Genomic DNA, 26,969 nt, shown 5'->3' with positions numbered 1-26,969 from the left:
AAATTACCTGTAAAATAAATCCTAACCTAAGTTACAATTAAACCTAATACTACACTATCATTAAATTAATTAAATAAACTACCTACAAATAACTACAATTAAATAAAATTACATAAACTAACTAAAGTACAAAAAATAAAAAAAGCTAAGTTACAAAAAATAAAAAAATAAGTTACAAACATTTTAAAAATATTACAACAATTTTAAGCTACTTACACCTAATCTAAGCCCCCTAATAAAATAACAAACCCCCCCAAAATAAAAAAATGCCCTACCCTATTCTAAATTAAATAAAGTTCAAAGCTCTTTTACCTTACCAGCCCTTAAAAGGGCCATTTGTGGGGGCATGCCCCAAAAAGTTCAGCTCTTTTGCCTGTAAAAGAAAAATACAACCCCCCCCAACATTAAAACCCACCACCCACATACCCCTAATCTAACCCAAACCCCCCTTACAAAAACCTAACACTAATCCCCTGAAGATCATCCTACCTTGAGTCGTCTTCACTCAGCCGAGCAGCGATGGAACCGAAGTGGACATCCGGAGCGGAAGAAGTTAATCCTCCAAGCGGCGCTGAATAAATCTTCCATCCGATGAAGTCATCATCCAGGCGGCGCTGAAGAAGTCTTCGATCCGGGCGATGTCATCTTCCAAGAGGCGCTGAAGAGGTCTTCTATCCGGGCGATGTCATCTTCCAAGCCGGGTCTTGAATCTTCCTCCCGCCGACGTGGAATCTCCTTCTTCACCGACGGACTACGACGAATGAAGGCTCCTTTAAGGGACGTCATCCAAGATGGCGTCCCCTCAATTCCGATTGCCTGATAGGATTCTATCAGCCAATCGGGATTAAGGTAGGAAAAATCTGATTGGCTGATGGAATCAGCCAATCAGATTGAGCTAGCATTCTATTGGCTGATCGGAACAGCCAATAGAATGCGAGCTCAATCTGATTGGCTGATTCCATCAGCCAATCAGATTTTTCCTATCTTAATTCCGATTGGCTGATAGAATCCTATCAGCCAATCGGAATTGAGGGGATGCCATCTTGGATGACGTCCCTTAAAGGAGCCTTCATTCGTCGTAGTCCGTCGGTGAAGAAGGAGGTTCCGCGTCGGCGGGAGGAAGATTCAAGACCCGGCTTGGAAGATGACATCGCCCGGATAGAAGACCTCTTCAGCGCCTCTTGGAAGATGACATCGCCCGGATCGAAGACTTCTTCAGCGCCGCCTGGATGATGACTTCATAGGATGGAAGATTTCTTCAGCGCCGCTTGGAGGATTAACTTCTTCCGCTCCGGATGTCCACTTCGGTTCCATCGCTGCTCGGCTGAGTGAAGACGACTCAAGGTAGGATGATCTTCAGGGGATTAGTGTTAGGTTTTTGTAAGGGGGGTTTGGGTTAGATTAGGGGTATGTGGGTGGTGCGTTTTAATGTTGGGGGGGGTTGTATTTTTCTTTTACAGGCAAAAGAGCTGAACTTTTTGGGGCATGCCCCCACAAATGGCCCTTTTAAGGGCTGGTAAGGTAAAAGAGCTTTGAACTTTATTTAATTTAGAATAGGGTAGGGCATTTTTTTATTTTGGGGGGGTTTGTTATTTTATTAGGGGGCTTAGATTAGGTGTAAGTAGCTTAAAATTGTTGTAATATTTTTAAAATGTTTGTAACTTATTTTTTTATTTTTTGTAACTTAGCTTTTTTTTATTTTTTGTACTTTAGTTAGTTTATGTAATTGTATTTAATTGTAGTTATTTGTAGGTAGTTTATTTAATTAATTTAATGATAGTGTAGTATTAGGTTTAATTGTAACTTAGGTTAGGATTTATTTTACAGGTAATTTTGTATTTCTTTTAGCTAGGTAGTTATTAAATAGTTAATAACTATTTAATAACTATTCTAACTAGCTAAAATAAATACAAAGTTACCTGTAAAATAAATATAAATCCTAAGATAGCTACAATATAATTATTATTTATATTGTAGCTATATTAGGGTTTATTTTACAGGTAAGTATTTAGTTTTAAATAGGAATAATTTATTAAAGTATAGTGTAGTGTTAGGTGTAATTATAACTTAGGTTAGGATTTATTTTACAGGTAAATTTCAGTTTATTTTAGCTAGGTAAGCTATTAAATAGTTAATAACTATTTAATAGCTATTGTACCTAGTTAAAATAAATTGAAAGTTGCCTGTAAAATAAAAATAAATCCTAAAATAGCTAGAATATAATTATTATTTATATTGTAGCTATATTAGGGTTTATTTTATAGGTAAGTATTTAGTTTTAAATAGGATTAATTTAGTTAATAATAGAAATATTATTTAGATTTATTTAATTAATATTTAAGTTAGGGGGTGTTAGGGTTAGTGTTAGACTTAGGTTTAGGGGTTAATAATTTTATTACAGTGGCGGCGGTGTAGTGGGGGGCAGGAGAGGGGTTAATAAATTTATTATAGGTGACGACGGTGTAGGGGGGGCAGGATAGGGGTTAATAAATTTAATATAGGTTGCAGCGGGTTCAGGGAGCGGCGGTTTAGGGGTTAAGCTATTTATTTAGTTGCGGCGAGGTGCGGGATCAGCAGGATAGGGGTTAATAATTTTATTATAGAGGGCGACGGTATAGGGGGGGCAGGATAGGGGTTACTAGGTATACTGTAGGTGGCAGCGGTGTCCGGGAGCGGCGGTTTAGGGGTTAATACATTTATCAGAGTTGCGGCAGGGTCTAGGAGCGGCGGTTTAGGGGTTAATACATTTATAAGACTTGCGGCAGGGTGTAGGAGCGGCGGTTTAGGGGTTAGTAACTTTATTTAGTTGCGGGGGGCTCCGGGGGCGCCGGTATAGGGATAGAACAGTGTAGTTTAGTGTGAGTGCTTAGTGACAGGCTAGCAATAAAGCTGGTAAAAAGCCGAAGAGCAGCGAGATCGGATGAGTGATAACTCTCACAGTCCGCTGCTCATCGCCCCGCGGCTTTTTGACAGCTTTATTTGATAACTTAGGCGTATTTTTTCAGGTCCACGGCGGCGAAGGTAGGCGAGCTTAGGCGGGCGTATTGGGCCGGCGAAGGCAGAAAAGTAGACGGCTTGATAACTACCCCCCATAGACTCATGGTGTCTTTTCCTTTCCACCACCTCTGTGGTTTAAATCACAAACCCTGTGTCCCTGACAGCTTTTTTTACAAACTCTTAATCTAATGTTAGAAAGTGGAAGCGGTGTTCCCCCAGTGTGTAAAATGTAGCATTTAACAGAGCAAGAACTATCAGGTGGCTGCCTGGTTTTAGCCACATTGAGATCTTCTTCAGAAACCTCAGATAGTCATCTTATGTAAAAGATAGGGGAATAGAATGGCGCTCTAGGCAGAGCTCGAGTGATGTGTATATATATGTCTCAAGTAGATATATAATCAGTGCACCTTTTAGTATGGTTAAGTATAGGTTTTGAAATGCATGAGGGAAACAGTAGTAGTTGATATTGATCCCTTATATTACGTCAAAATATAAATATGGTATTAGAATAGCGATAACTAAAATGAATAAATAATACAAATATTTAATTAGATACACATCAAGTCATAACATACATATAATAATATAAGTTAATATTCTGACAATAGTATACAAATAAAAATAAAATACAAATGAAAAATAACTGGTTTAAAAAACAAGATGTGGCCACATCCCTAAAATTCTAAAAATACAGATCAAGAGCGTAATAGCTAAGAGAATAAAAAAACTAGATCTTAGTAAGCTCTGAACTAGCTAAGAACATCTAAAATTGTCTAAGATGTATACGTATAGTAAGTTACAATTCGAATGAAAAAAGTACAACTCAGTTTAAGTAGCAAATGCTTCCGTATATATTTAAGAGTGTTAGTTGGTATTCACCACTAGTAATTTTCCAGTCTTTTTATGATCACTTATAGGAAAGCGTAAAAAAATGTATGCATATTAGTGATGTAACAAATAGTTCGCCGGCGCTTGTTCGCGTTCGCCGTGGCGGGTGAACATATGCAATGTTCGGTCCACCCCCTATTCGTCATCATTGAGTAAACTTTGACCCTGTACCTCACAGTCAGCAGACACATTCCAGCCAATCAGCAGCAGACCGTCCCTCCCACCCTCCTGGACAGCATCCATTTTAGATTCATTCGGAAGCTGCATTCTTAGTGAGAGGAGGGACAGTGTAGCTGCTGCTGATTTAATAGGGAAATCGATAGCTAGGCTAGTGTATTCAGTGTCCACTACAGTCCTGAAGGACTCATCTGATCTCTGCTGTAAGGACAGCACCCCAAAAAGCCCTTTTTAGGGCTAGAACATGTCTGCTTTTTTTTTTTTTCCTGTGTAATCTAATTGCAGTTGCCTGCCTGCCAGCGTGTGTGTCAGGCTCACAGCGTATACTGTGCCCACTTGCCCAGTGCAACTCATATCTGGTGTAACAGTAGTGTACATTTAAAAAAAACAATACTTTTTTGACTGTGAAATAATAGCAGTCAGTTTCCTTCACATGTGTGCGTTTCAGGGCCTGCCAGGGCACAGTGTCACCCCAATGCAACTCATATCTGGTGGAACAGTAGTGTACATAAAAAAAAAAACTAGAAATTTGACTGTGAAATAATAGCAGTCAGTTTCCTTCACACGTGTGCGTTTCAGGGCCTGCCAGGGCACAGTGTCACACCAGTGCAACTCATATCTGGTGTAACAGTAGAGAACATTTAAAAAAACAACACTTTTTTGACTGTGAAATAATAGCAGTCAGTTTCCTTCACACGTGTGCGTTTCAGGGCCTGCCAGGGCACAGTGTCACACCAGTGCAACTCATATCTGGTGTAACAGTAGTGTACATTAAAAAAAAAAAAAAACTTTTTTGACTGTGAAATAATAGCAGTCAGTTTCCTTCACACGTGTGCGTTTCAGGGACTGCCAGGGCACAGTGTCACACCAGTGCAACTCATATCTGGTGTAACAGTAGTGTACATTAAAAAAAAAAAAAAACTTTTTTGACTGTGAAATAATAGCAGTCAGTTTCCTTCACACGTGTGCGTTTCAGGGACTGCCAGGGCACAGTGTCACCCCAGTGCAACTCATATCTGGTGTAACAGTAGTGTACATTAAAAAAAAGAAACACTTTTTTGACTGTGAAATAATAGCAGTCAGTTTCCTTCACACGTGTGCGTTTCAGTGCCTGCCAGGGCACAGTGTCACACCAGTGCAAGTCATATCTGATAAAACAGTAGTGTACATTTAAAAAAACCAACACTTTTTTGACTGTGAAATAATAGCAGTCAGTTTCCTTCACACGTGTGCATTTCAGGGCCTGCCAGGGCACAGTGTCACACCAGTGCAACTCATATCTGGTGTAACAGTAGTGTAGATTTAAAAAAAAAACAACACTTTTTTGACTGTGTTAAATAATAGCAGTCAGTTTCCTTCACACGTGTGCATTTCAGTGCCTGCCTGCCTGCCAGGGCACAGTGTCACCCCAGTGCCACCACTCATATCTGGTGTAACAGTAGTGTAGAATTAAAAAAAACAACACTTTTTTACTGTGAAATAATAGCAGTCAGTTTCCTTCACACGTGTGCGTTTCAGGGCCTGCCAGGGCACATTGTCACCCCAGTGCAACTCATATCTGGTGTAACAGTAGTGTACATTTAAAAAAACAACACTTTTTTGACTGTGAAATAATAGCAGTCAGTTTCCTTCACACGTGTGCGTTTCAGGGCCTGCCAGGGCACATTGTCACCCCAGTGCAACTCATATCTGGTGTAACAGTAGTGTACATTTAAAAAAAACAACACTTTTTTGACTGTGAAATAATAGCAGTCAGTTTCCTTCACACGTGTGCGTTTCAGGGCCTGCCAGGGCACAGTGTCACACCAGTGCAACTCATATCTGGTGTAACAGTAGTGTACATTAAAAAAAAAATTAGAAATTTGACTGTGAAATAATAGCAGTCAGTTTCCTTCACACGTGTGCGGTTCAGGGCCTGCCAGGGCACAGTGTCACACCAGTGCAACTCATATCTGGTGTAACAGTAGTGTACATTTAAAAAAAAAACCACTTTTTTGACTGTGATATAATAGCAGTTTCCTTCACACGTGTGCGTTTCAGGGCCTGCCAGGGCACAGTGTCACACCAGTGCAACTCATATCTGGTGTAACAGTAGTGTACATTTAAAAAAAACAACACTTTTTTGACTGTGAAATAATAGCAGTCAGTTTCCTTCACACGTGTGCGTTTCAGGGCCTGCCAGGGCACAGTGTCACACCAGTGCAACTCATATCTGGTGTAACAGTAGTGTACATTTAAAAAAAAACACTTTTTTGACTGTGAAATAATAGCAGTCAGTTTCCTTCACATGTGTGCATTTCAGGGCCTGCCAGGGCACAGTGTCACACCAGTGCAACTCATATCTGGTGTAACAGTAGTGTACATTAAAAAAAAAAACTAGAAATTTGACTGTGAAATAATAGCAGTCAGTTTCCTTCACACGTGTGCGTTTCAGGGCCTGCCAGGGCACAGTGTCACACCAGTGCAACTCATATCTGGTGTAACAGTAGTGTACATTTAAAAAAACAACACTTTTTTGACTGTGAAATAATAGCAGTCAGTTTCCTTCACATGTGTGCATTTCAGGGCCTGCCAGGGCACAGTGTCACACCAGTGCAACTCATATCTGGTGTAACAGTAGTGTACATTAAAAAAAAAAAACTAGAAATTTGACTGTGAAATAATAGCAGTCAGTTTCCTTCAAACGTGTGCGTTTCAGGGCCTGCCAGGGCACAGTGTCACACCAGTGCAACTCATATCTGGTGTAACAGTAGTGTACATTAAAAAAAAAACTAGAAAATTGACTGTGAAATAATAGCAGTCAGTTTCCTTCACACGTGTGCGTTTCAGGGCCTGTCAGGGCACAGTGTCACACCAGTGCAACTCATATCTGGTGTAACAGTAGTGTACATTAAAAAAAAAAAATAGAAATTTGACTGTGAAATAATAGCAGTCAGTTTCCTTCACACGTGTGCGTTTCAGGGCCTGCCAGGGCACAGTGTCACACCAGTGCAACTCATATCTGGTTTAACAGTAGTGTACATTTATAAAAAACAACACTTTTTTGACTGTGAAATAATAGCAGTCAGTTTCCTTCACATGTGTGCGTTTCAGGGCCTGCCAGGGCGCAGTGTCACACCAGTGCAACTCATATCTGGTGTAACAGTAGTGTACATTAAAAAAAAAAAACTAGAAATTTGACTGTGAAATAATAGCAGTCAGTTTCCTTCACACGTGTGCGTTTCAGGGCCTGCCAGGGCACAGTGTCACACAAGTGCAACTCATATCTGGTGTAACAGTAGTGTACATTGAAAAAAAAAAACACTTTTTTGACTATGAAATAATAGCAGTCAGTTTCCTTCACACGTGTGCGTTTCAGGGCCTGCCAGGGCACAGTGTCACACCAGTGCAACTCATATCTGGTGTAACAGTAGTGTACATAAAAAAAAAAACTTGAAATTTGACTATGAAATAATAGCAGTCAGTTTCCTTCACGCATGTGCGTTTCAGGGCCTGCCAGGGCACAGTGTCACACCAGTGCAACTCATATCTGGTGTAACAGTAGTGTACATTAAAAAAAAAACTAGAAATTTGACTGTGAAATAATAGCAGTCAGTTTCCTTCACATGTGTGCGTTTCAGGGCCTGCCAGGGCACAGTGTCACACCAGTGCAACTCATATCTGGTGTAACAGTAGTGTACATTTAAAAAAAAAAAATACAGTTTTGACTGTAATAGATTGAATAGCAGTTAGTTGTCTGCAAGCGTGTGTGTCAGGCCTACAGCGTCTACTCTGCCAACTTCTGCCAGTGCATATCTGTTGTCACAGTAGCTTGCACGCATAGTACCACTAATCGAAAAAAAAATGACAGGCAGAGGCAGGCCACTCCGCAGAGGCCGTCATGGTCGTGGTGCTGTGATTCCCTTTGGCCCTAGAATAATGCCCAGTGTTCAGAGGCCACTTACCCTGAACTCGAAAAGTTCTGAGGACATAGTTGACTGGCTAACACAGGACACCCAATCTTCTACAGCTTCCGCTCGGAACCTTGATGCACCATCCTCCTCCAGTTTAGCTTCGGGCACATGTGTGTAATCTGATCTTACAAGCTTTGTGCATAAGTACCCAGGCTTACAGGATGTCCTGAAGCAGGCCAGGAAGGTGTGTGGCCATTTCAGGCATTCCTACACAGCCATGGCGCACTTTTCAGATATCCAGCGGCGAAACAACATGCCAGTGAGGCGCTTGATTTGCGACAGCCCGACACGTTGGAATTCAACACTCCTAATGTTCGAACGCCTGCTCCAACAAGAAAAAGCCATTAACGACTATTTGTATGACCGGGGTGCTAGGACAGCCTCTGCAGAGCTGGGAATTTTTTTGCCACATTACTGGACGCTCATACGCAATGCCTGTAGGCTCATGCGTCCTTTTGAGGAGGTGACAAACCTAGTCTTTCGCACCGAAGGCACCATCAGCGACATCATACCATTTGTTTTCTTCCTGGAGCGTGCCCTGCGAAGAGTGCTGGATCAGGTCGTAGATGAGCGTGAAGAGGAAGAGGAAGAGTTGTGGTCACCATCACCACCAGAAACAGCCTTATCAGCATCGCTTGCTGGACCTGCGGCAATGCTGGAAGAGGATTGTGAGGAAGAGGAGTCAGAGGAGGAATGTGGCTTTGAGGAGGAGGAGGAAGACCAACCACAACAGGCATCCCAGGGTGCTCGTTGTCACCTATCTGGTACCCGTGGTGTTGTACGTGGCTGGGGGGAAGAACATACCTTCAGAAAGATCACTGAGGACGAGGAACGGGACATGAGTAGCTCGGCATCAAACCTTGTGCAAATGGGGTCGTTCATGCTGTCGTGCCTGTTGAGGGACCCTCGTATAAAAAGGCTGAAGGAGAAAGACCTGTACTGGGTGTCCACGCTACTAGACCACCGGTATAAGCAGAAAGTACCTGAAATGTTACCGAATTACTGCAAGTCGGAAAGGATGCAGCAGTTCCAAAATAAATTAAAAAGTATGCTTTACACAGCGTATAAGGGTGATGTCACAGCACAACGGGAATCTAACAGGGGAAGAGGTGAAAGTAATCCTCCTCCTCCCACGACCACACCGGCAAGGACAGGACGCTTTACAGACGTGTTGTTGATGGAGGACATGCAGAGCTTTTTAAGTCCTACGCATCGCCACAGCCCTTCGGGGTCCACCCTCAGAGAATGACTCGACCGTCAGGTAGCAGACTACCTCGCCTTAACTGCAGATATCGACACCCTGAGGAGCGATGAACCCCTTGACTACTGGGTGTGCAGGCTTGACCTGTGGCCTGAGCTATCCCAATTTGCGATAGAACTTCTGGCCTGCCCCGCTTCAAGTGTCCTGTCAGAAAGGACCTTCAGTGCAGCAGGAGGTATTGTCACTGAGAAGAGAAGTCGCCTAGGTCAAAAAAGTCTATATTACCTCACCTTTATTAAAATGAATGAGGGATGGATCCCGAAGGGACTGACAGTTGGCGATACATTCGACTAAAAAAGGCCTGATGAGATGAGCTGCCTTGGGCTAAAAATGGTCCACACGCTGCTGTATTTTATCTCTGAATGCCGGATGACTTACTTGACTTATCCGCCACCAACTAGGGTTCAAGCCGCAATGTTTTAGGGCACTTTCTGCCTGTGAAACAAACATCAATTTTTCTGGCCGCTGCTACAGCAGTGGCTGCAACAATACCTAATTTTTCAGGCATGTGTACATGCCTAATTTTTCTGGCCTCTGGTGCTGCACTGTGGCTTCAAAAACCAAACCAAAAAAAAGGCACATAACAGGGATTAAACTGATAGGAATAGTACTACTTAACACACCACTCCTATCTGGTGGCACATTAGATTGCACGCGCAGTGCCCCAAATTTGAAGTAGGAGGACCAACCAAGCATCTTTTTCCATCTCCCGGTTCCTAAAATCCATGCCATATACACGTCCCCTGATAGGGGACGTAACAGGGATTAAACTGATAAGAATAGAACTACTTAACACACCACTCCTATCTGGTGGCACATTAGATTGCACGCGTAGTGCCCCAAATTTGAAGTAGGAGGACCGACCAAGCATCTTTTTCCATCTCCCGGTTCCTAAAATTGATGCCATATACACGTCCCCTGATAGGGGACGTAACAGGGATTAAACTTATAAGAATAGTACTACTTAACACACCACTCCTATCTGGTGGCACATTAGATTGCACGCGCAGTGCCCCAAATTTGAAGTAGGAGGACCGACCAAGCATCTTTTTCCATCTCCCGGTTCCTAAAATCGATGCCATATACACGTCCCCTGATAGGGGACGTAACAGGGATTAAACTGATAAGAATAGAACTACTTAACACACCACTCCTATCTGGTGGCACATTAGATTGCATTCGCATTGCCCCAAATTTGAAGTAGGAGGACCGACCAAGCATCTTTTTCCATCTCCCAGTTCCTAAAATCGATGCCATATACACGTCCCCTGATAGGGGACGTAACAGGGATTAAACTGATAAGAATAGTACTACTTAACACACCACTCCTATCTGGTGGCACATTAGAATGCACGTGCAGTGCCCCAAATTTGAAGTAGTAGTACTGACCAAGCATCTTTTTCCATCTCCCGGTTCCTAAAATCGATGCCATATACACGTGCCCTGATAGGGGACGTAACAGGGATTAAACTGATAAGAATAGTACTACTTAACACACCTTATAATAATGCAGAGAGAGGCAATGCAGAGAGAGGAGTCTGAAGAAGAGGAGTCAGAGGAGGAAGGTGGCTTTGAGGAGGTGGAAGACCAAACACAGCAGGCGTCCCAGGGGGCTTTTGTTACAACACACGAACAAAGGCACCACAAGGGCTGTTTCCCTGTTATTATATAATTCTAAACTTAATGTTTATTAGTTTATGAAACTTATATTATGTAGGGAATGGTGCTAGATGTATAAACAATAATATTCCAGAAAACTAAGAAGACTCTCACAAAGATGTGGATATCTCCTGTAAGTATGCACTTGTAAGCACTCTTAGCCTAGACTATGAGGCGGTTTTTCCAGACCGGGTAGAAATAAAATATAACTTTTATTATGAATTGCTCTTAAAATAAGGGTAACACACAAATTAAAATCGACACTAGCACTATCATGTAATCAGACAGTATATATTCACTTGGTGGAGGACTATAATATCCGTGGCCTATAGTGAATGTATACGAGCCCCCAGAATAGTGCTATATTTACTGAGCTATACTTGGAAAAATGGGTCCCAAAATGCTGTGTATGTTTAATCAATCTATATCATACACACTCTATAAGAATATTAGGATACCCTGATAGTCCTAGTATATGTAATGTAAGCCAGGAATGTTTCCTCTTTATCCCTGCATGCTTTTAACAACTAGTAGCTGCTATTCAATCTTGTTTGGACAACCAGTGCTGTCTTGTTGAATAATACGTTAGTATTTGTTAAAGAGCTATATTTGTATAGTATTCTAGAGTTGCCTCTGTGTGACTATATAGTGTCACGGTTTATGGTGTGAATGAACGTTATAATTACAGGTGATTTGGTTCAAACGCAACTCTGGTATTATATAAAGTCTTGAACGGTTGTCAGTGTGATTCTGTTTGTACAGTATAATCTCTGTGTCCCTCCATTTCATGTATACATGAGGGCTGCCAAAGAACCAACGTACGCTACAAATACTATTGTATTAGTGATACATGTAACTTGAAATTACAATATTTTTATTTTGGAGACGACACCTTCTCTATGTTTCCCAAATAAGTCACAATTTCGATTTTGCTATGTGTGCGCTACAGACATACAACCTAAATGCCAGTATCTTTGTTTAAAGACAACATAATCTCTGTGTTGCCAGTATCAATATAAATTGTATTTGGCTCTGTATGCGTTGCAGCCACATAACCTCCTGTTAGACAGTGTCTTAATTGGAAGGAAACATTATCTCTGTGTTGCCACTTTGTATCAAAATTATGTTTGGCTCCGTTTCCGCTACTCACAGAGCCTGTAGTTAGGTCAAGTTAAGTTACTAGTATCACTGTTGATATATTTTAATTATAATTGCGTTTTGTAAGCGCTTAGTACAGCGAATATTCTCTTGTCTCTGGCACGGTCAAAGAGTGGATATATTGGTAAATACCTTTGTTATTATTACATTAACTCTGGCTAAGTCTGGCACAACCCAGACTGTTCCACAAATTAACTAAGTATAGCTATTGTAGTCTTGGGGCGCGATCCGATATAGATCGTAGTTTGCGGCGCAAGCGAGGGAACCCGCGTCGCCCGCAGTTTCAGCTCGCAACTCGAGCTATCCCATATACGGCGCCGTCAGATGCTAACGTGCCGTAAGTCTGACAAACCAGCGATGTCCAGAAATCTGCGCAAGTACAAATTTCTGCCGTCGCCAGTGACTTGCGGCACGTTAGAAACTGTCGGCGCCTACAAAACCTGACTAAAGTCTAAATCACCCGCACTGTCTAACACGCCTCCCTAACATAGCCCGACAAGTCTAACACGCCTCCCTAACATAGCCCGACACGTCTAACCCTCTATCCGCTATCCCCCCTCACTAGCCTAACAATAAAATATGTATTAACCCCTTAACCGCCGCTACCTAATAAAGTTATTAACCCCTAAACCGGCGCCAGCTATATTAAATCTATAACCCCCTAAAGTGAGCCCCTAACACCGCCGCCATCTACCTTACCTACCCCCTAAAGTGAGCCCCTACCCCGCCGCTATCTATTTTAAAATTATTAACCCCTAATCTAATCCCCCTACCCCGCCGCCATCTATATTAAATTATTCAACCCCTAAAATACTAAACTATCCCTACCACTAAACCTAAGTCTAACCCTACAAATAGCCCTTAAAAGGGCTTTTTGCGGGGCATGCCCCAAAGTAACAGCTCTTTTGCCAGCCCTTAAAAGGGCTTTTGGCGGGGCTTTGTCACAAAGTAAACTGCTCTTTTGCCTACAATCTACATCCCCCTACACCGCGGCCACCTATAATAAATGTATTAACCCCTAATCTGACCCCCCTACACCGCCGCCAGCTATATTAACTATATTAACCCTAATTATATTAGGGTTAATATAGTTAATATAGTTATTATATTATATATATTAACTATATTAACCCTAATTATATTAGGGTTCATATAGTTAATATCGTTATTATATTATATATATATTAAGTATAATAACCCTATCTAACTCTAACATCCTAACTAAACTCTTATTAAAATAAATAATAATCAGATTCAAGTTCAATCCAATTGGCTGATTGGTTCAGCCAATCGGATTGAACTTGAATCTGATTGGCTGATTCAATCAGCCAATCAGATTTTTCTACCTTAATTCCGATTGGCTGATAGAATCCTATCAGCCAATCGGAATTCGGCGGACGCCATCTTGGATGACGTCATTTAAAGGAACCTCATTCGTCGGGAAGTCGTCGTGCCGGAAGGATGCTCCGCGGCGGAGGAGCGAAGTAAGAAGATTGAAGATGCCGATTTGCTTGAAGACGTCGCCGATGGAAGAAGACTCTCTGCCGCTTGCTTCAAGACATCGCCCGGATGGATGAAGACTTCACTAGTGATGTCCCGAACTGTTCGCCCGCGAACGGTTCACAGCGAACATAGCTTGTTCACGTTCACGTTTGTGGGCGAACACATGGCGATGTTCGATCCGCCCCTATGTGTCATCATTGTGGAAACTTTGACCCTTTATGTCACAGCCGCCTGACACATTAGAGCCAATCAACATCAGACACTCCCTCACAGACACTCCCAGCTACTCGTAATCCGCCATTTTAGACTCATAACGACCTTGCTTTTTTAATGAGAGGACGTGTTGTGTTTTTGTTCCTGACATTAATAGGAAAAACATAGCTAGGTTAGTGTATTTACAGTCCAGAAGGACTCCACTCATCTCTGCTGCAAGCACAGCACCCCAAAAAGCCCTTTTTAGGGCTATATTTCGTGCCGTTTTTTTTTTTTTTTTTTTTTTTTTATTAGCATTTGCCTGGCTTTCAGCTGTGTGTTTAAGGCTCACAGCATATGCTGTGACTACTGCCACCACTGATATCTCCCTAACAACATTAGTTTAAATTTAACTAACCCAAAAATATAATTATTTTTCTAGTGTAATTTTTTTTCATTTTCTATCAGGCCAGTGTCACACAGCATATACTCTGGTTCATTGCTCTGTGCCAGCCAGCAGCCAGCAGTGTTAATATCCGTTTATAACATTATATTTAATTTAAAAAAAAAACACAAAAAAATATTTTTCTAGTGTAATCTAATTACATTTACTATCATGCCTGTGTCTGTCAGGCTCAGTCAGCATTAATATACCTCTTTTTTTTTCAGTCTTTTGGTTAATTGGTCTGTGCCAGGCAGCCACCCAGCACTCATATCTATTTTTCTTTCACCTTAATTTTAATATAAAAAAAAAAAAAGTTTAAATTTGTTTGCTAGTGTAATCAAATCTAATTTTCTATCCGTCCTGTCTGTTTTGCTGACATAGAGAGCCTACTGTGTTTACTTGCTGCCCTCCCTAGTCTATGAGCCACGACTCATATGTGTTTAACCTTTTTTTAATTTCCCCCCCAAAAAAATAATTTCAATCATTTTTCTAGTGTAATCTAATAGTATTTTCTATCAGGCGTGTGTGTATCCGACATACATAGCCTACTGTTTTTAATAGCTGCCCTTCCAAGGCTATCAGCCACGACTCATATGTATGTGCTTAACCTTTTTCTTAAAATTTCCAAAAAAAAGTCTTTAAATCATTATGCTAGTGTAATCTAATTGTATTTTCTATCAGGCCTGTGTCTAACTGTCTATCTGACTTACACAGCATACTGTTGTTATAATTGCTGCCCTACGTAGCAGCCAGCCAGTGCGACCACTCATAGAGTCATATGTGCATTGCACTTCTTAACATAATTTTAATATTAAAATCTAAAATTTTAAAATATTTTGCTAGTGTAATGTAACTTAATTTTCTATCAGTCCTGTGTTTTTGTCACTTACACAGCATACTGTGTTAAATTGCTGCCCTACCTACCATCCACGACTCATATCTGCCAGCCTGTCTGCCAGGCCCAAGTAGCCAATTAGTGGCACCAATCACAATTCTTGTAACAGTAATAAAAATAAAAAAAATCATAATTTTTTGGACTGCAAATATTCAGTCTCCTAGGGCCATTGAATTTCATTTACCTCCTGCCTGCCACTGCCAGCCTTTTGTGCCAGGCCGTCTAGCCAACTATTTACACCAATCATAATTGTTGTCACAGTCAGACAGTATAGTTATTAATTTAAATAAAAAAAATTTATGGGTCCCAGAACATATGTTTGGTTGTTATATTTTGTAAGGGTAATCATGCAGGCCATATAGACCTCCACCGATAGGGTGAGTATGAGTAACAGCTATTAAAATGCGAAGGACATTACTAATTAACACAACATAGTTACCATGGGTCGCAGACCAAGAGCAGATGTCTTATTATTATATTTTGTATGGGTAATCATCCAGGCCGTATAGACCTCACCAAATAGGGGGAGTTACAGAGATTAAAGTGCTAAGAATGGTAGTACTTAAAACACAACCTCGTTAAAATAGGTAGCAGACCACATGTCTTATTATTATAATTTTTCAGGGTAATCTGGCAGGCCATATAGAACTCCCACGATAGGGGGGGGGGGGAACAGGGATTAAAGTGCTAAGAAAAGTACTAATTGACACAAGCTAGTTGGGTCCAAGAACGCATGTTTGATTATTAGAATTTATTAGGGTAATTATATATCTAACAAATCTATCTATTTCTCTTCTATCGATTCTATCTAACTATCAATCTATGTATATCTATCTATCCTATCTATCACTATCAATCTATCTTCTGTCCGGGATGTTTTGAGACAGCCACTTTGGGAATGTTAGTTGATTTAGACCCATTATGGCTTAAAAGCAGACTCTGCATCAACTATGTAATTTTCCATGGGAGTTTTGCCAGGGATCCCCCTCCAGCATGCAACAGTCCAGGTGTTAGGACCCTTGAAACAACTTTTCCATCACTATTGTGGCCAGAAAGAGTCCTTGTAGGTTTTAAAGTTCGCCTGCCTATTGAATTCAATGGCGGTTCGCGCGGTTCACGCGTTCACGAACAATACCGGAAGTTCGAGTCCGCGGTTCGCGAACCGAAAATTTTAGGTTCGCGACATCACTAGACTTCACTGCCGCTTGCTGGAACACATCGCCTGGATCGGTTCGGCCCGGCTGGGTGAATACAAGGTAGGGAGATCTTCAGGGGGGGTAGTGTTAGGTTTATTTAAGGGGGGTTTGGGTTAGATTAGGGGTATGTGGGTGGTGGGTTGTAATGTTGGGGGGTGGTATTGTGTTTTTTTTGCAGGCAAAAGAGCAGTTTTCTTTGGGGCATGCCCCCACAAAAGGCCCTTTTAAGGGCTGGTAAGGTAAAAGAGCTTTGAACTTATTTTAATTTAGAATAGGGTAGGGAATTTTTTTATTTTGGGGGGCTTTATTATTTTATTAGGGGGCTTAGAATAGGTGTAATTAGCTTAAAAATCTTGTAATCTTTTTTTATTTTTTGTAATTTAGTGTTTGTTTGTTTTTGTAATTTAGTTTAGTTTATTTAATTGTATTTTTAGATAGATATTTGTAGTTTATTTAATTTATTGATAGTGTAGGTGTATTTGTAACTTAGGTTAGGATTTATTTTACAGGTAATTGGGTAATTATGTTAACTAGGTAGCTATTAAATAGTTAATAACTATTTAATAGCTATTATACCTAGTTAAAATAATTAACAATTTACCTGTAAAATAAATATAAACCTTAACATAGCTATAATGTAATTATTAATTATATTGTAGCTATCTTAGGGTTTATTTTATAGGTAAGTATTTAGATTTAAATAGGAATATTTTAGTTTATAATATGAATTAGATTTATTTAATAAGAATTTAGTTAGGGGTGTTAGGGTTAGATAGAGTTAATATAGTTTATTTAAATACTATAGTAACTATATTAACTATATTAACCCTAATATAATTAGGGTTAATATAGTTAATATATATAATATAATAACTATATTAACTATAATATACTTAGGGTTAATATAGATAATATAGCTGGCGGCGGGGTAGGTAGATTAAATTAGGGGTTAATAATTTTAATATAGATGGCGGCGGTGTAAGGGGTTCACATTAGGGGATAGATCAGTTAGATGGTGGCGGTTTTAGGGGCTCACAGTAGGGGGTTAGTTTATGTAGATGGCGACGGTTTAGGGGTTAAATACTTTATTATGGATTGCGGCGGGGGATCGCGGTTGACAGGGAGATAGACATTGCGCATGCGTTAGGTGTTAGGTTTATTTTAGCAGATCGCGGTTGACAGGGAGATAGACATTGCGCATGCGTTAGGTGTTAGGTTTATTTTAGCAGCCAGTTTAGGGAGTTACGGGGCTCCAATAGTCAGCGTAAGGCTTCTTACGGCTGCTTTTTGTGGCGAGGTGAAAATGGAGTAAGATTTCTCCATTTTCGCCACGTAAGTCCTTATGCTGTATATTGGATACCAAACTGCGCGGGTTTGGTATACCTGCCTATGGCCCAAAAAACTACGGGCGATGGCAGAAATATACGCGCGTAACTTCTAGGTTACGCCGTATATAGGATACCAAACCCGCGCAAATATTGGCGTCGACGACTTTTGCGGGCGACAATTTTTATCGGATCGACCCCTTGGTGTCTAGATTAACAATTAGTGCTAGGCAGTTAAAAATAGAGCGCCCAAACGCTCACGTTGACTCCTGACTAGTTTCGCCCCTCCGGGCTTTGTCAAAGGCGGCGAGCCGCCGTTTGTTTGGGGGTATATACCGGTTAAACCGGAAGTCCCACCTTCCTCCATTTTTAGTTTATTTAACGATTGGACAAAATTTGTAGATTGACAGCTTCGTGTTCCAATCAGTTGATACTATTGGTAGTTTCTGTATTATGCTGGGGTTTAGCGAGCTGTCACTACATTGAATGTAAGATTCTCACAGAGCTCACTAGGGTTTCTTAGACTGATCATCTGAGTTCATATTTGATAATGCTTAACGTGTTAGTATTGGTCAAGTTGTTTCAAGGGTACTTTCTTCTTATGACTAAAAATTATTTTCTTTTTGTTAATCTGAATTTATGTTCATAACATGCTTAGCAACCTATATTATGTTGTATTAGATAGTCACCAGTAAGACATTAAGGTACACTGTTGTGATGTATTTGATAGATACTTTAAATAAAAATATATATATATAAACGTGATATTTGAATCTGAGTGTGAATGATCATTAGATCACTGGGAGTGTATTAGTGACACATTAAAACATTTTTCCCAATTGCTCCTGTATGTGACTTTCATTGTTTTTTAAACAGTACCCATGTGTTAAGTGTGATTTTTCTTTGTGATGATTGTGTTCTTACTTAAATCTAATGATTATTTCTATTACAAATGTGGCAGTTTTATGTTTAGGCTAACATTCTGTATGTGCTGTTTTAGTGTGTATTTGAAATTGTTCTTTAATATGGATGGGGTGTTTGGAGAAATCCTACAAAGATTTGGTGACCATGTGACTTTAAATAAATTTTGTGCTTCTGAAATCTGTGTGAGAAAAATTGTGGAAAAGGTTGAAAGTTAATTATTAAATTAAAATGACTAGTTTAATGTCTTATTCGTACTATCGTTCATTGTTTTTTTATTTTTTATTTTTTATGTCATGTGTTCAGATTTCACATTATGATATGTTTATAATAATTACTCAGTCAAGTGGATTGTACCCCTACTAGTTATACAGAGTTTCTATATCACTCTATGTTATTACACATATATTATTTACAGAAAAATATAATAATTATTCTGTTCATTTAGCCCATGTGGTTGAACTGTGTTCAATAGATAAATCCACCGGCTTTCGGCTTTCAGTAAAGCTGTTTCTAAGTTTCCTCCTCTCATTCCTAAACTCACTTTTTCTATACCCCAGCATTGTAGGTCATTTTGATTAGAATTATGGAATTTTAAGAAATGTGCAGCTACACTAGTTATGGATTTCATTTCTTCCTTATCTTTCGCTGCGTTTTTAATATTCCTTAAATGTTCCATTAGTCTCAGATGCAGTTTCCTAGAGGTCATTCCTACATAGTACAAATTGCATGTACAGTATAATACATAGATTACACTCTCTGTATTGCAACTTATGTATCTTTTGATGTTGTGTTTCTTGCCGAACCTATCTGTGATAGTATCAGTGCTGCGCATGTATTTGCATGTGCTGCAGTTGCCACATTTGCGTGCTCCTGGTTTGAATGCTGTTATGGTTTTCTTCTTTTGGAAGTGACTACTTGTTACAAGGTCTTTTACATTTTTCGTCCTTCTGTATCCAACTGAGGGCCTATCTCCTAGGATGGTTTTTAATGTTGGATCCATCATTAAGATATTCCAGTGTTTCTGTACGATATTCAGAATTTGTGGTGTTTGGCTGTTGTATGTCATAATCAGCCTAGGTATATTAGGGCTATTCTTATATTTTTTTGAAAAGGAGGTCATGTCTTGGAGTGTGTAAAGCTCTATATTTGGCTTTTTTGGTACTTCTTTTGCTGTACCCTCTTCTCCATAGTCTCTCCTCCAATTATTTTGCCCTGTTGTTAAATACCTGATCATCTGAACAGTTTCTGCGTAGCCTTAAAGACTCTCCTGTAGGTAAGCTTTTCATTGTGCTTGGAGCATGTGCACTTGTACTATGTAGCAAGCTGTTTGCAGCTGTAGGTTTCCTGTACAGGTCGATGGTCACATTACCATCACTTTTTTTGTTAATTGTTATATCCAAAAAGTTTATTTTTGTAAGACTTTCTTCATGTGTTAATTTGATGTTCAGATCATTTTGATTTAGATGTTTTAGGAAATTTAATAAATCACTGTGTGTGCCTTCCCAAATAAAGAGGATGTCATCTATGAAACGTATCCACAAAGGGATACAATCAGTGTACCTTTGGTTGCTTTCTGTGAATACAAATTCTTTCTCCCACCAGCCTAGAAACAGGTTGGCATAGGTGGGTGCACAGGTAGTGCCCATGGCTGTGCCCCTGGTCTGCAGATAGAATTGACCATCAAATGTAAAGAAATTGTAGGTCAGTACAAAATCTAGCAATTTTAGAATGAAGTTGTCATGTTCCCTATTTTCTTCTGAGTACCTTTCTAAAAAGTATCTTGTGGCTTGTATACCTTGTTGATGGTTAATCGAAGTATAAAGGGATTCTACATCAGTAGTAACTAGCCAAGTGGAGTCATTTAGAGTTAGATTTTCTAGTCTTTGCCGAACCTGCATTGTGTCTTGCAGATATGATGGCAGTTGTTCTACATGTTGCCTAAGTCTTAAATCAATGTATGTGCTGGCTTTCTCTGTTAAGCTCTCAATGCCTGACACTATGGGCCTACCTGGTGGGTTTTTTGCATTTTTGTGTATCTTCGGTATCATGTAAAAAGTGGCAATCTTCGGTTTATCCACTTTTAGATATTTATGTTCCTTGGTTGTGATGACTCCTTCTTTAAAGGCCTTGTTAACCATGTTCGAGTAGATTTTTAAATAACCTTCCATGGGATTATGTAGCAATCTTGTGTAACAGGACTTATCCTTTAGTTGTTTATTAGCTTCTTTCAGGTAAAGGTCTAAAGGCCAGATGACTATATTGCCACCTTTGTCAGATCCACGAATGACTACTTTATCCCATTGTGTCATCTCGTGTATTGCCTGTTGTTCTTCAAATGTCAAGTTGTATTTTTTTGGGGCTAATTTAAGTGATGTAATATCACAACATACACAGTCTCTGAACATTTCTATTTCAGGGTTATTGTAATTTTTTGGTACAAATGTGGATTTGTTTCTTATGTTATCCCTCCATTTATCTGGGGTCTTAGGTTCTGATTCCCCTAATAAATCCTCCAAATCATTCAGAGTAAGTCTTTCTTCTTCTGTCCATCCTGACATATTTTCTTCTGATGAGAAGAATTTTTTTCAGAAACAATTTCCTAGTAAACAATTGCACATCTTTTACGACCTCAAATTTGTCCACATTGTTAGTTGGACAAAAGGATAAACCTTTGGATAGTACTGAAATGTGATTGGATGTAAGTTTTAATGTAGATAAATTTATGACTCTCAATGATTCATTCTGATCTGTGAGAAGGGGCTCTGTTCCCTCCTGGGTGGTCTCCAGTGGCCTTGTTGCCCTCTCTGATATCTGGTTCTGCCTCTGGTTGGTTTTTTGTTTATGCCTCCCCCCTCTGCGTATTCTCCTCCTGATTCTCCTGAATCTAAAAAATCTTTCCTCTTGTTTCTGCTAGATGATCTTGGTAAAATTGGGTTAGAAGGGGATATAGTTATCTGGTGGGGGGGATTACTGCTAGAACTCCCTTCTTCTCCATCTGTATCAGAGATATCACTTTCTATGATATTCACTTTGGGGTTTTTATTAGTATTTCTATAGAACCCTTGTCTTCGCCATTTGTACACTTTATTGTTGGTGAAATCGCTAATGTCTCTGTTTAGTTTACCAGATTTGATGTTTTTGAGTTCTTGCTCATACTTATCTAATTCTTGTTGGTACGTTTTATATAGTTGATTAAAGTCAGGATTTAGCTCAAATTTTTTGAGATTTTCATACTGTTCTTTAATTTTAGTTTCAAATAGATCATATTCTAGTGTGTCATGTTTTACCAGTATTTTCATTAGTTTCTCTGAACATTCAGAGAGAGCTTCTTCCCACTCAGTTGTTAAACTGTCATTTTTGAACTCAAATGCTGGAAATAACTGTATACGTAAACCTCTAGGTATGAGTTTCCTTTCTATGTATTTTTCAAAAAAGTGTTTGTTCCACCATGTTTTGTCCTGTTTATATAAGGTTCTATGTAAATCTTTTAAAGCCCCATCAAGTGTGGTAGCTACTGATGTCTTTCCTGTATTTTGGCCACTGTCAAAAATATCATTCAGATCCGCTGTTCTTTTAAGCTGTCTAGCTTGTCTGTCTGTATCAAATATAGATTCCATTATATGATGTAGTATATAAGTCTATGTGCTCTTTTTGTTCAGAAAAAATCTGGAATTCCCAGACAACTGTTACTTTTGTTACAACACACGAACAAAGGCACTACAAGGGTTGTTTCCCTGTTATTATATAATTCTAAACTTAATGTTTATTAGTTTATGAAACTTATATTATGTAGGGAATGGTGCTAGATGCATAAACAATAATATTCCAGAAAACTAAGAAGACTCTCACAAAGATGTGGATATCTCCTGTAAGTATGCACATGTAAGCACTCTTAGCCTAGACTATGAGGCTGTTTTTCCAGACCGGGTAGAAATAAAATATAACTTTTATTATGAATTGCTCTTAAAATAAGGGTAACACACAAATTAAAATCAACACCAGGGGGCTTGTTGTCACCTTTCGGGAACCCTTGGTGTTGTACGTGGCTGGGTGGAGGAAGAGACCTTCAATGACATCAGTGAGGACAAGGAACGGGACATGGCTAGCTTGGTATCCAACCTTGTGCAAATGGGGAGTTTGCGGTTGTGCAAATGGACTGTTTGCGGTTGTTTGCGGTGCGTTAAACGGGGAGTTTGGTCTGTCACTGTGAAGCGGGCGTAACCCTTAGCGTATACTGTGCCCACTTGCCCAGTGCCACCACTCATATCTTGTTTAATAGTACTGTAAGTGTAAATTTAAAAAAAAAAAAAAAACTTTTTGGACTGTGAAACATCAGTCTGCTTTTTTGTGTCAGGCTCACAGTGTATACTGTGCCCACTTGCCCAGTGGCACCACTCATATCTTGTTTAATAGTAGTGTAAGTGTACATTTAAAAAAAAATGACAGGCAGAGGGAGGCCACTCCGCAGGTGCCTTCATGGTTGTGGTGCTGTGACTCCCTTTGGCCCTAGAATAATGCCCAGTGTTCAGAGGCCACGTACCCTGAACTCGAAAAGTTCTGCTGTTGTACCCGCTGCGGGAGATTGGTCTGTCACTGTGAAGCGGGCGTAACCCTTACACTACCTGATCGATACAACATCATACCTGATGTTTTAAAGCACGTTATTCCAAACAATTTAGGAATGTTAGGTGATTTATGCCCTTTATGGATTAAAACCAGACTCTGGCCTCTAGTTATCAAGCCGTCAACCTCAAATACGCTGGAATTCCGCAGCGTATTTGTGGCGAGGCTGATTCACCTTAGTTATCAAGCCCTAGACACCGACAAAAGTAGAATTTAGTGACGTAAGCTTCGATCCGCCGGACTCAGTCCAACACAGATCGATTCTTACGTCACTCCAGATGTTCCGCACACAAGTTCGGAACAATCTGACTACTTTTGCTAGTTATCAAAAAACTAGCAGGTACGCTCTGCAATTTTCCGGCCCAGCGTACCTGGTCTTCAAACCGCCGCCCTGGAGGCGGCAGATCCCATAGGAATCAATGTGAGTCTGACCATAGCGAAAACTCATGTTCGCTGCTGCCAGACATCCCATTGATTCCTATGGGAGCTGTCTACACCTAACACCCTAACATGTACCCCGAGTCTAAACACCCCTAATCTGCCCCCCCCTACACCGCCGCAACTAAATTAATGTATTACCCCCTATACCGGCGCCCCCGGAGCCCCCCGCAACTAACTAAAGTTATTAACCCCTAAACCGCCGCTCCCGGACACCGCCGCCGCCTACATTATACCTAGTAACACCTATCCTGCCCCCCCTATACCGCCGCCACCTATAATTAAGTTATTAACCCCTATCCTGCGGATCCTGGATCTCGCCGCAACTAAATAAATAGTTTAACCCCTAAACCGCCGCTCCCGGACCCCACCGCAACCTATATTAAACTTATTAACCCCTAATCTGCCCCCCTACACCGTCGCCACCTATAATAAATTTATTAACCCCTATCCTGCCCCCCCTATACCGCCGCAACCTATAATACATTTATTAACCCCTATCCTGCCCCCCCCTACACCGCCGCCACTATAATAAAATTATTAACCCCTAAACCTGTCTAACCCTAACCCTAACACCCCCCTAACTTAAATATTAATTAAATAAATCTAAATAATATTTCTCTTATTAGCTAAATTAATCCTATTTAAAACTAAATACTTACCTGTAAAATAAACCCTAATATAGCTACAATATAAATAATAATTATATTGTAGCTATCTTAGGATTTATTTTTACAGACAACTTTCAATTTATTTTAACTAGGTACAATAGCTATTAAATAGTTATTAACTATTTAATAGCTACCTAGTTAAAATAAAGAGAAATTTACCTGTAAAATAAACCCTAACGGCTAGATTTAGAGTTTTGTCGGTAACGACCCGCGTAGCTAACGCTGGCTTTTTTCTGGCCGCACCTTTAAAATAACTCTGGTATGGGGGGCGGAGTCTAGCCAAGCTCTAAGATGGCAGCTTAACTTGGTAGCTCCGTGCAGTAATTAAAGACTTTCAATATAAAAGCATGTTTATTCAGCTCTACACTCCTGCATAAGCTTATGTCGAGCGTCATCTAAGGTGAAGCTATCCCACCGGAGAACATTTACTACGGTAACGCTAACAGCAACAGCGGTTTTGCTTCTGAGGCCTAACACAGTCTACAGCCTGCCACGCACCGGAGCTAACACTGTCAGAGACTGCCTTTGGGACCGGCCTGCTATCACATCAGCTACAGACTTACCCGAGCAGTGCAGAAGCAGGAGGATAGAAGACAAGAGGGAGGCATCCCCAAAAAGAGACTAGAAGATACGGGGTGAGTGACGCGGCATAACCCGGCAACGGGAATACAGCAACGCAATTACCGCGCTTGCTGCGGCTTCCACATTACGGCCAGCTCAACCGGAGGAGGTATACAGAGGTCACACGCTCTCATTACATTCTCAGACCTACCCGGTTAAATAAGCTCCACCATCAGGAGTAGTAGTGTCCCAGGAAAACTTGCCTAACAGACAAAAGCAATACAGGCTGCGCAGCATACACACTGCATAGTAACAGAGGGAAGTACTGGGCGAAGTCAGGAGAGATTTTAACTGGCATATTTGCTTTATTTTATGGCATAATAAATGAACAGTGATGCCCTAATAGGTCTATAACATTGTTGTGATACCCACTGACATCTGAGAGGTGGGTAGGGAATAGAACAAGCAAGACAATAGGGTCACTGGGCACCTTTGCATCCAGTGCGCGGGACTTTTAAAGCCTCACATTTCCTCTGGGACACTTGGGAGTCATTTGCTGACAAGGCCTCATTTTGGGCACCTTTGTGAAAGTTCCTACAAATCTGCTGAGTCTTAGACTAGTGCTGATCTAACATGGCCGCCAGGAAACCCAATAAACCAGATAGAAATCAGAAATCAACGGCATTAGACCAATACCTCAAACCAGCAAAGGGACTAACAGTAACAGAACCAGCTGAGGAGGAGGAGGAAGGGAGCCAGGCTACCGCTTTAAATACATCAGACCCCTCTGGAAGGATTACAAGTTTAACAAAAGCTGAATTTCACACATTGGTCTCTAAAGAAGATATGGCCTCAGGCCTAGAAAAACTAATGAATAAAATTGACAATCTACACTCCTCTGTTACAAGCAGTCTAGCCGAGATAAAACAAGATCTGTCTGAGCTAGGGGATAGAGTGGAGGCGGTAGAGAACGATCAAGAGTCTATAGCTGAAGGCATGGCAACTAATTCTGAGTCTATTGCATCTCACCAACAACAAATTCTAGATCTCCAGGATAAGATGGAGGATCTAGAAAACAGAAATAGAAGGAACAACATTAGACTCAAGGGGATACCGGAGAGTGTGGAAGCCTCAGATTTACACTCATATCTGACACGCCTGTTTAAAGCTATTACAGGTGAAGAAGGAGATTCAGACTTTGCTATGGAAAGGGCCCACAGGGCCCTGAAACCAAAACCAAAAGAGGGCCTCCCACCCCGAGATGTCATCGTTAAAATGCTCCGTTTCCCGGACAGGGAAACTATCATGTCAGCGTCTAGAAGACATCAACCTTTTAAATACCAGGGACAGGTTATTCAGTTTTTTCAGGACCTGTGTATCCGCACTCTTCAGAGAAGGTTTGCTTTACACCCTCTTACATCCATGCTGAGGAAGCAAAATATCCCATATAGATGGGGATATCCTTTTGCCCTGCATATTTCCCACAACCACAAGCTGTTCACTATTAGATCTGCGCAAGACATCCCGGAGCTATGCCAATATCTCAACATTGATTTGCCAGATTTACCGGAGGACTTTGTCATTCCACAGCACTCTACGAGTAAAGAGCAGCAGAATCTGGTGAGAAAAGCCAGGTGGACCAAAGTAGCAAAAAAGAAAAAAGTTAAAACATGAACTGATCCACTAGGTAATACTGGTAATGTTTTGAGTTGCTGTATGTTCTCCTAGCGTGGGATGGGATTTGATTATATGACCATTTCAGAAATGCTTATACTATTTTAGCTCATTTACTAATTGTTCTAAACATGCTTATTTTAGAAATACTGCACATTTCCCTTTTTTTTTATGTTAGACATATGAATGTGCCAGGACACTTAGGTGATCGAACTGTTCTTATTGTTCAATATAGGTTTTTATTATGTTTGCTGCCAAATTGTTTTTTTGTAAATAATAGATGCTGTGGAAATGATATCTCTATTGTGACATTTCTATACCAAAGTATATCCAGATCCTGGGCTGCCTGCGGGCTCCTCTCCATGTCTCACCAACAATCCTCCCTAGCTATATACAGTTTATGGGGTTTCTTAGGGATCATTGCACGAA

The sequence above is a fragment of the Bombina bombina genome, chromosome 7 (assembly GCF_027579735.1).
Source record: "Bombina bombina isolate aBomBom1 chromosome 7, aBomBom1.pri, whole genome shotgun sequence".
NCBI lineage: Eukaryota > Metazoa > Chordata > Amphibia > Anura > Bombinatoridae > Bombina > Bombina bombina.
Note: the sequence above shows the minus strand (reverse complement) of the source record.